Here is a 13,677-nt window from a genome sequence, read left to right on the forward strand (position 1 = left end):
ACAAAATCCAAGTTGCCGGGTTCAGGGACCGTGATGGAACGAGCAGCTGCACAAACCCAGGTGGTGACTGTGACTGCAGCTCCACTGCACAGTTTGAGCTCCAGGCCACTGCTTTCAGGACTCAGATTTAGCATAATAGTTTACTCAAGACAGAGATTTGTATCTTTAGACACAAAAGGGCTAACTTGCACTTCAGACTAAACCGCAGTGATAGAAGTTGTTTGTTGTATGATTAAGGCAGTTTCAAAATCACTTTGATCCTGTCTCCATGTTTCTATTCCTTGTTCTTTGACTTTTTTTTTCTTTCTTTCTTTTTTTTTTTTTTTTTTTTTTCTTTTTTATTCCCAGGAGCACAATCCTTCTAACTTGTGTGACTGCTAATCTTTGCCTCATTTGGACAAACGCACATGCAAACTGAATATTTGACATTTGCCAATGACTTTGGTTAGAATCAAGTTGAAGGTGATTTATCTTTCTTTGATAGGAGATGCAAACATTTCAGCTGAAAAAAATGCCCAACTTAAAACAAACAAACAATTAAAAACCAGCATGCCAGTTGACATCCATTTTACATATGCAAAGCAAAAAAAAAAAGTTCTTCTATGAAATGTACATGTCAAATTATTCATTTAGTTGTCTATTTGGATGGTAAATCGTGTTCAGTGAAACTGTAGCAAATAAGTAGTAGCTGTACTGTTTTTACTGGGTGCACTGTTTTTAGTATGTATCCAACCTTCTGAAAGTTTGTTTTTCACTATCAAAGCACTCTTTCAATTACCCTTCATCATATAACCCAGAATAAAAAATGATGCTGAATTATTCCTCAGGAACAGTATAATTTTCATGCAATTTAATTCATGGAAATCCGTATAGTTCATACATTATTTAAGGTGAAGTCATTCTTCGACTTTTAGAAATTACATTCACTGAATGCAGTACTTCCACAAAAAATATAACTAAAGGTGATTTTGACAAATGGATGGTTTTTGTTCTCATTAAATAACAGAACTAAGCTCTTCAAATGTGTCATTCTTCAAATGCTTTTTTTTTTTTTTTTCAGTAACACAAAACACAGCTTATCCACTGGAAAGATAAGAGTCCAGGAATGAAAAATATTTGCTTTTTATATAGTTTTATACAGAATGAAGAAACACAGACTGCTGATCAATATTCCTAGTCACAAGCTTGCAAAGAGCTCATTTCAGTGATAGCTGGGGAGATGTTTGCTAGTACAACTGTACAGGGGCATAGAGAAGCAACACTTCTACATACTTTAAGTAATCTGAAGCTAAATATATTGCAGCATGTATGTATCCTTGTGTATGTGTGTGAATGTGTGTATTTTAGACAAATCATAAACCATGCATACTTTCCAGTCTCAGGCAAATTGCAAATACCTGTCAGCTGTTAAAACAGGAGCTCTTATATAATGCAATTACCACCCAACAGCTGTATTTTTTTTTTTAAGTGATGGATACATTTGAATGAAACAATCCTTAATCTCTGTAAGTATGCTCAAGACCAGACTGTACGATTGGCTGAGTATTTGAAATCTCTGTATCAAACCCAAATGACACACTGAATTACATCTCCATCTGGTGTAGCTTTTTTCATCCTACTCCTTGGGAGTAATCAGACAGAACCCTGGCTTGGCAAGCAAAACCCCAAAGCTTAAAAATAGCAAAAGAGACTTGAAAGCAGTTATTGATGGAGTCACTATGGTCTGATTATTTCAAAATAAGTGAGAAGGAAGCCAACTTTTGTCCATCTGAACAAGAAGAGGTACTAAGAGACAGGGGAGACAGTGGTAAATATGTCCAGTTACCAGTTAAAACTATTTCCTGTTCTCTGAATTCCCATACAGATCCTTATGATTTAGAAAATCTTACTGCTGGTCTATTGAGATAAGGGAGCAAACACACATATTTCTTTCCTTACTTAAGCCTTTCTGGCATATATCCCAGGTACTGTGTGATAATACCTTTTCCATATAGTAGCTGTGTTTTAAATTACTATACTAAACACAAGGATTTTTAATTACCTCTGGGAGATTAACACATCGGGTGGCCAAGAAGTTAAATTTTTGAAAGGAAACAAAAGCTACCTAGGCTCAGGGGAAATTTGCTTTTAGTGAAAGCCTGTTCCTGCTTTGACATACTGTGCTTCAACCACAGTTAGTAGCCATTAACAAAGTAAAACGGGTAAAAGGAAAAGATGGTTCAAAATGCATACTAGAGGTACACAAAGATAATTTGTAACCAGGCTGTAGGAGGGAACAATTTTCAGTGCACCATCTTCCCTTGCCTATTTAAGGATCATGCCTTTTTCTTAATGCTGCATCAGAACAAATGCATATACCATTCATTTGCTTTTTGCAGGTCTGCAAGAAAGTGTGGAGAAAGTTATTAGCGAATTAATTTATTATTACAAAAAATACTACTAATAAAAGCAAACCACAAAAACCTGTGTTACATGGCAAATACATTCACTCAGGAGTTTGTTAAGTCTGTGTTCAGTATTTGCCTACCTGACACCAAAAGTCTCTTAGTTCAATGACAGTGGCTTTACTCTACAGCAGTTATGCTGACACGACACATGTGGTCTCAGGAGTATCTGCCCTGGTTGCTACAAGGATTTCACTAACTTCCCTAAAATTTCCCCGTTAACCATTACTGAATTCTGCCTAAATCCTTTCATCATCCCCTCTCACTTTGGCTGTCATGAAAAATTTTCCAGTGGATGTACATCTCAGATTATCAAGATTCTGGGACATACAGAGATGATAAACTGTTAAAACAAAAATTGTACATTTTTTAAGTCCTACAGATTTTCTTCTCTGTAACCAGCCACAGGCAGACAATCAGCAAAATAATTTCAAAATTCCTGTTAAAGAAGGGCTTGCATTAATAGAAATATAGATGTAAACTGATTGTTAAATGAGTTACCAGAAACATAACCATAAGGACTACTGTTCCTATTTGTTTATCATGAAACATAAACATATAGCCATATAAACTACTACACTAGTCAGTCCCATGAGAGTTGGAGTGCTGTGTTCTAAAGGCAAAAGCCACACTGACATTTACATATATGTCGGAACTTTTTGATATACCACTGACATTACACAGTCCATAATGCACCCTAAAAATAACTAAATACGTAATTTCCTACAAATTGCTTGGCAGATTTCTTTGACACTCACTGGAATATTGACTGGAATTTTGATGATCACTTGGGTTTCATCTTATGGGCTTTGTGTAATTGCTTTAAAAGAATCCATGATCTGTATTCACATTAGCATATATATATACAAGTAAGCCAGATGCATGATAATATGTGTTGGCTTAATCTTGGAGAAAGATGGAGAGTCTGACTTCCACTGTGGAGAAATGCATTTTAAGTGCTTTGCTTTTATTTTTATTTGTAACATATATGATTGAAGATACAACATAAATATTTTCAAAGGTAGAAATACTCAGGAATATTACATATTTTAAACCATTAATAAATACCTCTGGGAAAAGAACAAACCTGTAATGCTTTTAGAATGCTGCCAAAAACAGATGTGAAAAATGCGGAAACCTTGTATTTGCTGGTAACTCACTTTTTCCAAGAAACATAAGCAGATAGGAATATTTTTAGTGTCTTTGAAAATGTAACACTAAGTTTCAACCTTAGGAATCCAAGGTAATGTTCATTTCTGTGACATTAGATCCAGGTTTAAAACAGAATTTTTCATCAAACATTGCAAGACACATTTCTTGCACAAAATGATTTACTAATGCAAATCTCTGTAAAAAGCTTTGGGCTCATAGCTCTGATACACCTTCAGATCACAGTGCTCAAAATTATACTCTTTTTTAGTAAAAATCTAAAATTCAGTGAAAAAACACTTCTAAGCAATACTGTAAAATATAGCAGCTACATTGCGTACGCTGTTTTGCACCAAAAAAATAATCTGCATATGTAAGCTGAAGGGGTTTGTTTCCAGTATATGTTCAATTTTCTGTCAACACAGAGTGTCACCAAATGGCTCACTGAAGGGATTTGCAAAGGATTTTGTGTTTTTTTAACAAAAAAACAGGAATTGAAGCATATCATATAAATGACAGCCAAATGTAAAAACAAGAGGTTTTTGTTTGCCCACCGGACATGAACCCTTTGATTCTCAGCGATGCATTGGCAGTACTGCAGAACATTTATCACCTTGAACAAAATCATTACACTTTTTCAAAGTCAGGTTCTAAAACAAGACCTTGAGGTGAAAGCACAATAACCACTATAGGCTTCACAGATCTGTTTTTAAAAAGCAAACAAACAAGCAAAAAACAAACTGAAACCAAAAAAGCTCAAAAGTGATATTGAAATAGGACTCTTTATAGTAGAGGAGAGGTTTCTCTAGCAAAGCAGCCTGTTTCCGACTGTAGGTGGTAAGAAGAGATGACAAGATGACAGAACCAGAATTGCAGTAGGCTTCAGAATATGGGCATGTTGGATTAAGAAATTGGCTTTCTCTTTATTCTCTTATCTTCCCAAATCATCTCTGGAGTCTTTTTGTGTTTCTTGGCCACTATGAAATATCAAACCAAGACCTCATTTCTGAACAGTAAATTGTGTACATAAGCTTAAGATTTTCCAACAATTTGTAAATATCAAATGCTACCACAATCAGATCAGTAACATTTTAAGAAGGAACTGCCCATCAAATCTATTGCATGTTTCTATTCTGTGTCAGCTACAAACAGAAACAGTGCAAAAATTATAGCCTTTGCAACACACCAGGACTTTTAGGAAGATTGAATATCACTTCCTTGTTGTCTCCACAAACACTGTAATTTGATTTCAGATAAATCATGAGGGTAAAAAAAAAAAAAAAACAACAGGAAAAATACCTAACAAAGTACGTAACATGCTCAAGGCAACACACTGCTGTCAGTGCAAGCTTGCCATTTTTTTATACACTTCAGGCTAGATACCACTACATCAGGAGACTCCCTTTCTACTGACCCATTAATTTGCCTTCAGGTTCTTTTGCTTCCAATTTAAGAACTTCCAACAACTTTCTTGTTTGGTTGTTGGGCTTATTTTGTTTGGTCTTGTTTGTTTGTTTTTCCACTCCCTTCCCCTACTGCCTATTTTATTTCAGTAGAAGCATATTTACTAAGAAAGCCAGATGTACATGTTGGACTGACACCAACATTTTATGTTTAAGTCCTACCTCAACAATTTTCCATGGAGCAAACTGCAGAAGAAGAAGAACATAAACACAAACACAGACACACACACAGACACACACAGACACAAAAAGCCCCTAACAAAACAAAAATAACCCCAAAACCAAACAAATACAACAGCTGGGAACATACTTCATGTTTGTACATAATAATCTAAAACTCAGAGAGCAAAGGGTTCTTAGACAATGATTTCTCAGCTGAAACCTGAAGCTGAGCATGCAGGTAGCATAGTATCTGTCAAAGCAATTTTGTTAAAGCAATTTTCCCCGTGTCTGAATTACACAGAACACGGATTTCATGGACTTCATGGAGGTTTAGCTGTAGTTTAAGCCAACCCATGGCAAAAACAAGGCTACACTTGAGCTGTATACAAAAAGCCCCTCATATCCAAGTCTTTAGAGAATCAGAGGTAATGACTGCATAGGAACTGACACGGAACAGAAAAGGGCCTGCTAGCTTTAGGTGTCATACAGACCTGTCTACAGAACTCATTTGGCCAACTTTTTCTACTAAACATGTTGTTTCCTACCATACATTTACACTGAAAGCAAGCATAAAGAATCACCAATAGTGCTAAGCTAATACAATTGTTAGACTTTTCCATGGGTTTAGATTAAAACTCAGGTGAGGCCTAAGCAGTGCAGCAACTTCTCATTGGTCTCTGCTGCAGGGATCAGGCTCACGCAGGCTCTGGACTAAACCTCCACCTGTACATGAACCAGATTCATGCTCTAATCATAAGGAATTATGAACGAATGTGTCAAGAGCTGGAATTTGGTTAACAAATACTTAAATGCATATGGTGAAAGCTACTTATGCTTTCAGAGAAAGAGATGCTCTTTAGAAGGACTGGTCAAAACAAGAAGCTGTCTGAGACTGGAAAAGTTGTGTCCACTCCTTGAAGCACTCAGACTTTAGACATTCAGTTGGGATAATCAAAAAGGCATAGAGTGGGACATTGTTGTTTCCCAAAGCTACAGATGCTTTAACTCAAATATCTTGCTATGCACGTAAGATTGTGCATTGCAGAGTTACAGAGATTATCGAGGTATTTACTTAATTTCAGTTATCTAATGTCTAACACTACTGACATTACTGTTTTGTCTCACATACCTTTCAGGAGATAAAAACCAAATCCTACATGTAAATTATTGCATTGGGTTTGTGAGGCAAAGTTCTGGTAGTGTGGTGGCTACAAGGGTAGCTTCTGAGAAAATGCCAGAAGTTTCCCTCATGTCCAACAAGAGTTAAGTCCGACTGGCTCCAAGATGGATCTGCCAAGGCCAAGTCCATCAGTGACAGTGGAAGCACCTGTGATAACATATGTAAGAAGGGGGAAAAACTGCTGTGGAACAATGCCTGGGACAGAGGAGTGAGACTATCTAAGAGAAACACCTCTGCAGACACCAAAGACAATGAGGAATGAGGGGGAAGAGGAACTTCAGGTGCCAGAGAAGGGATTCCCCTACAGCCCATGGTTGTTCCCCTGCAGGTGGATGTGGTGAAGATATCCATCCACCTGCAGCCCATAGAGGACCCCACACCAGGGCAGGTGGATGCACCTGGAGGAGTCTGGGACCCTGTGCAGAGCCCACAATGGAACAAGCTCCTGGTGAGATCTGTGGAGAGAGGAGCCCATTCGGGAGCAGGTTTGCTGGCAGGACTTGGGACCCTGTGGGGGACCCATGCTGGGGGAGCAGTGTGTTTCTGAAGGACTGGACCCTGTGGGAGGGACCCACACTGGAGCAGTTCATGAAGGACAGCAGCACATGGGGCCCCATGCTGGAGCAAGGGTGAGTCTGTGGAATCCTCCCCCCTGAGAAAGCAGCAGACAATGTGTGATGAATGGACAAGCCCCATTCCCTGTCCCACAAAGAAGCTCACTTTGAGAAGGTACACAAATTTCCCAAGAAGAAGGGAGGGAAGGGGGAGAAAGTATTTTAACTAATTTGGTATTATTTCCTAGTTCTGAATTAATTGGTAAACAATTTCCTCAAGCTGAGTCAGTTCTGCTTGTGATGGCAATTGGTGAGTGATCTCCCTGTCCTTATCTTGACCCACCAGCCTTTAGTTTTAATATTTTCTAGCACTGCCCTGTTAAGGAAGGGGAGTGAATCAGGCTGAGTGGCTACCTGGTGTCCAGCCAAGGTCAATCTAACATTATATAGTAGCTTCATCTTTGTGGTATGTCATTTAAATTGGAAAAAAAAAAATTAAAGGCTTTGTTTTGCATGTTTTACAACAGCTGGCCTATAGTCAGCTTCACAATTTGTATTGCCTGCCACAAGTAATCAGGGAAAGAAAACGTTTTCAGAAACAGAGAAATATGACTATAAATCATTAGTTGTGTTTGAAAGGAGACAGTAGAGAAATCACTTTCACTTTTAAAACACCCTCCTCAATGCAAAACATTGACTTGATGTAGATAATGGACACAGACGTCTTTGCATACTGCTATTTCAGATCTCTTCCTTTAGAGTATTGATAGATTTGAAGCAGTACTACCTGATCGATCTGGTCTGCATAGCAAATACTCAGTGACATGTTGCTAGATCCAAGTCCATAGGATTATTTGCTAGTAATGACTTCTTCTTTTTAAATGTATGACTTCAACTAGTTTCCAAAGCTTAAGCTTTGTTTTACCACTTCTCTCTCATCTCCCCAAAAAGGGATCATATTTTATTTGATATATTTACAGCTAAATGTCCTTCCTGTGAGATACTATACAAATAAATTGAGGTGGTCCTAATACCTGCCTTGGAAAGCTTGCAGCTCTACAATTAAATTTCAGGATGTGAACTGCACATCAACTTAATGACAGAGATTGCTGATGGGTATGACAAAAGGCACAAGACGTGAGTGGCTCCCATATGTCTCATGGGTGCTAATCCTGAAGCACAGTAATTACATTTTAAAAGGAAATATTAGTAATTAATGTAGTCCTAATTGGAATTTAAAAAAAATAATATGACTGATATCTACCCATCACTGTTGGTTAGTGTCATATTCCAATCCAGCCCTGGAGTGGAACAGATTATTGCTATCTGGAATTACTTGCCTGGAGAATGAGCTCTCTTCCTCCTTTTAAAAGAATTTCAATTCCATCCTGGAATACAGTATGACTGTTTCACTAGCCAAATTTTCAAATATCTTCTAAATTAGATAGGCAGATGGATAAGGCTTTCTCTTATCTACTTTGTCAATAAAATGCTGACTTTTTTTCATATGCAGCTGACAACACCTGAGACTTCACAGGACACCTGTTCCTTTCCTTAGACTACAGTTTAGCTAGAACTTAAGTTAGAGAAGTATTAAAGGTCTGAACAGAAGTCTCAGGTGAAGTTAATCTTGTTTTGCTTGGACTTGAGCATGGCCAAGGAATAAGAAAGCCCTGGAAAAGATGATGATGATTCATAGACTTTGCAGAGGAACTGGAAGAACAGAAGATTAGGACAAAGTTCCTCAGGGTTTAAAGCTCTTCTAAATATCCAGATAATGCTAGCAACAGAAAAGCTGTATCTTACTATGGATAAGGCAAATCTAAAGTGCTAGGGAACAACATTTGATGTCTGGCTGACAACTAACAACATACTTCACTTTCTACTGGCAGCACTGGAATATCCCCTGGTTACAAATGGCCTAAACTCAGAGAAGTTATGGAATTACAGAGGCCATAGATCTGACCTCCTCAGTCACATAAGCCCAGGTCACCATCAGTTATTAACTCATACACCTCTCCTTCATCCTTCAAACCCTGGCACGCAGAATCTCAGAACCAGTCTTGTTAGTAGCAGCACATAAGGAAAAGTGCAAACTCAAGTAGATGTGGTGTTGTCAGCTCCCATGCATCTTTTGTTTGCTTGAAGTTCAATTAAGAGTTTGCCTTAAAGTTTCTAGGCTATCTATTCTCTCTAGAATGCCATGGTTACATCAGAATCAAAGCTTTCTTTTTAAAAAATTAAGTATTTTGTATTCTGTTTTGAAGCTGGAGTTTGGCAATGTAATTTGTGTCTCCTTTGCAGGTTCAAAACACCAGAGGTGAATCAATAGGACCAGACATAAAGTCAGGACTTACTGTGGTCCAACATATGTTTTTAATATACCGGATTGGGCTGGGCTTGACTTTCCTACTTCTTTCTTGTTGAAAAGACCCATAAACATCCTCAGGGAAACAGATCTCTTATAAAACTTTACCAAATGCCTTCTGCTTGGAATGACGTTCCAGATACACAATCTATACACAACTCTACAGAAAAGTGGGTTTTTTTGGGTGGTTGTTTGCAGTTTTTTTGTTTGTTTGGCTGGTTTGGTTTGGTTGTTTTTTGTTTTTTTTTTTTTATTATCTCATTTATAATATAATTTCTATTTCACAATACAATATTGTCTTCCTGTCATTCTGCCAGTATTGTCTCACAAACAGTAAAGTCACTAAATACTGCTTTAAGGGTAAGAGCTAACAGGATACAGACGCTTTTATCTTTAAGTTAACTTCAACCAGTACTTTAGTAGGTTGAAAGAATGATGGATTTGTGTTTATAAAGAGAGTTAAAAACAGAGCACATACCAAAGAAGCATGCTGAAGACAAGCAATCTACTCTGTCCAATTCTATGCAAACTGATGCCTGTTTTTTAACAACTACTTACTTTTTTGATATTCTCAGCAGACAGGTCAAGCCTAGGAAGATTAAACACATCTTTTAAAGATCTACTCATTATGGTTCTTAAGTCATTAACAAGGACAGTCAATAGCATTGATGGACTTTTCCAAGGAAACCTGTAAGATGCCAAGGAAGTCAGGAAAGCCCCCTAAACTGCAAGTATGTATTTGAAATACAAGCATTAATTCCTCTAAAGATTATAATGTAATTTGCCAATTTTTCTGCTTGCATAAATCCCTATATTCCTACATTACTCAGACATAGAGCCTTTTGAAGACAGGTCCAGCTAATATGCCTGTAACAAATATTCTGTAGCACAGCATGTTAAATGTATTGGTGTCATTAATATCTGGTAATACAGGCACAGGTCAGCAGAGGGCATAAAAGAAGTTAGAAAGCTTTTGGTTGTAATATAATCTAAAAATAATTAAAAATAATTCTTTGTTTCAGCATGCTTGTGTTTCACTATCAACACTTGCCTTTTGCTACTGCTTGCAATTGCTGCTTCTAGGAATAAGAAAACTAATATTGTAAACATTAAATGTAAATATTGTAAAACATAAATAAACAAATATACTTTAAAAGAAATTTATGCTTATCTTCTTAGAGCTGTTACCTTCCCATAGCCTTTTTATATGAATTTCCACAGAAAAGCACATGAGAAGATGACAAAACAAAGGCAGGTGTTTGCAAACTCCACAGAGCCCACTGTAACTTATTACTGAGGTTTTGAAAGTCACATTAATGTGTTTCATTAAATATATTTGAAAATTAAAGAGTCAACACATGTAAATAGTTATTTACGGAGCAGTTAGTGTAATTCTATCTGTGCAATATAAAGGACTTACATACTTCAGTTTACTGATCCTACTTTGCAAAGAACCTTAGAAAAATAAAAAATACCTTAAATAGAATAATTAAAGTGAATGCTTAAAGAGAACACTTTTAGGTCTAATATGGTTGTAGCAGGACTAGAAACTTCTGAAGTCATGGTCACTGCTTTCACATTTAGATTCTTTTATGAGAATAAACTGGATCCAAGGACATGTGGCAAAACACAGGAACTGCAAAAACAAGTACGTTTGTAGGGTATTTCCTCCCTCCTCTCCTTTCCGCTTCCTTTTGTTTCCATTTACTTTCTTCCCCTCTGTTTTTCTTTATATTTGGCACTCCTCCATCTATTAATTCTCCACTTCCATTTGGATTCGCTATACTTTTTCTTTGGCAAATGCTCTTCACTCCTATCTCCTTTTGTCTTTTCCCGCTCATTTTTAATTCTCTTCTTTTGCTTAGTTATGTCATAGTCTCTCCATATTCTCAGTATCTCCCCTTTTTCTGTCTCATTCTACTTTTTCACCCTCCTCTATCCCTGCAATCCCCTTTTATCTGATTTGCAGACCCATCTTTAGGCCCCCCCATTGCGTATTTCCTCCCATTCTCCCTCAGCTTAACCTTTTCTTTTCTTTTTCTCTCCTGTGGGACTTTTTATTTTCCACATCCTCTCTTTCCTGTTATTTTCTTTCCCCATAACATGATGGAAGATAAAAACTCGTGAGCAGAGACATGCCTTAGCAGTGTTCTGTTTCCTCTAGCCTCCTGGCTACCCCTTCCCTTAGCAACAAACCTGACCTTATGGAAGCAGCAGGAGCTGAGCATTTGCAGCAGCAGCAAGTCCTTTCCTGTCTCAGCTCAGCCAGCAAAGTCTCATCCATTTCTGGCAGGAGGCTAAAAGCCCTTTCTGAGTGGATGTAGCATCGTGTGAAAAATTGAGACTAGCACAGGGACAGCTAGCAGAGTCCAAAGGTGAAAAAAAGGCAGCAGGTAAGAATCTGCAGGGAGAAAGGAGTGTGTGTGCATCCGAGAGCTGTAGCTAAAGAACCAGACAAGCCAAACTTAAGGGAAGACTTTGCTGTATTGGCAGGCAGCAATTACATGCCAGAGCACATTACCTTAATTCAATTATTGCTACAGCTGATACTTCAATACCATAATCAGGCTAGCCATATGTAACTTAGTGGTTAAAAGCCTCTGAAGTCTGAGATTATTTATTTAGTTGTTTCCCTGATGCTGCCATTTTCAAAAAGTCATTACCCTATGTGTTTTGAAATGAACAGTGGCATAAGGCATTATCAGTTGTATTGAAGTGTTAGCAAAAACTAATAATGTTGCTACTAAGACACTTAATTTTTAATCTTTTTCTTAGAAATATTTCTAGGCTCAAAAGAAAAAGTAATTACAGGAATTACCACATCAAAGTATGATGTTATATCAGATTACTGACAATTAAAAATGAATATTTAAATTAATTCTCAAAATACTTGCTGATACTTCTACTGCTTTAAATGTGTTAAGAAAAATTGAAGTGATTTGGAAAGAAAGTTTTCCTTTTTTGACCTGCTTCCTTCTGACAATGTTTTTTTCTAAGCTATTCTATAGCATAAATAATATCAGCACACACATTCCATAAATGTCACTTCCTTATCTATGATGATGGTCTCAAAAAAATTTCTATCTACTGATCTCCCATGTATAACAAACACTAAATTCTGTATTTATACACTCTGGGCCTTTGCTCTTTGTGAGATTATTTGAAAGCATGTGCATATGTCTTCAGTAATTCAGCTGCTTTACAAAGAAAAAATGAGTAAAATCTTACAGGGGTAACAAGTGCAAAATGATGGCAGAACTGTTCAAATCCTGCAGACTCAAAATGAAGGGCAGTTATTTAAGAGTGCAATTTTTAGGAGATGGATTTCGAACAAAGAACGTATTTATTTTAGAGTTGGTAATAAAACTCTTGGTTTTGCAGCTGTGGAACAACAGTATCAAGAAGTTAAAAAAGGGGATAAACAAACTCATATACAAAAGATAAACATACATCAAAGGGCATGTTTGAATGTACACTTTATTATTTCTAGTTCAGTAATTCAGGACGCCAGTGGAGCATGAGAAGACCTTAAAATTAAGAGTAGTCAGCTCTTCCTAAATAGCATCTTGGACTATTACTGTTGCAAGCAGTATACTGGGATAGACAGACTAATTTAACACTAAAAAAAAAAAAAAAAATTACTGCGAGGAAAAAACTTCTGTGCGTTAGCTACTAATCTGTTTGCATGTTCTGACCCATATGTAAGTGTGATACAATTAAAGGAATGAAGTGTAAGTAATTCTGCATTTATCCTTAAGGTCACAGAGTTTCTTAAGAAAAACTGACAAACAAGAAGTTCATCCTTTTGCTCAAGTCAAAACTTTATTGTGCACCCGTATCCTGTTGCTCTACATGCAGTCTGCACAGTGCAGAAAGCTGCAATAATACAAAATTTGGATGTGAAAACAGACGTCTGTATGTCTCCTGGAAGCCTAATGGCGTGGGTCAGGTCCCATTATCATAACCAAATTGCTTCTTTAATTAGACGTATGTCAGAGGAAAAAAACCCTATGAACCACAGAAGGGAAGTACAGAAAAACACTGCAGCCAGTTAAATAATTCACAATTCGTAAGATTCAAATACTTGATAAGAGGTTGCACGACTGACTCCAGTGAAACCACACAACAATACAACAGCTCTGTATCATACAGCTTTCTGTGCACTGACACATGTATATATGGAAGCCTGTCTATTTAAAAATATTAATTTAATACTTAAACAAACACACCCATACCTTAGTGATTCCTGGTTACTCAGAAAATCCAATTGTTCACACAAGTCATACAGTACTAATTACAATTCAGAACAAGCAATAAAGTTTGAATGAAATAAGAACAAAATTACTATTAAACACAT

The sequence above is a fragment of the Heliangelus exortis genome, chromosome Z (assembly GCF_036169615.1).
Source record: "Heliangelus exortis chromosome Z, bHelExo1.hap1, whole genome shotgun sequence".
NCBI lineage: Eukaryota > Metazoa > Chordata > Aves > Apodiformes > Trochilidae > Heliangelus > Heliangelus exortis.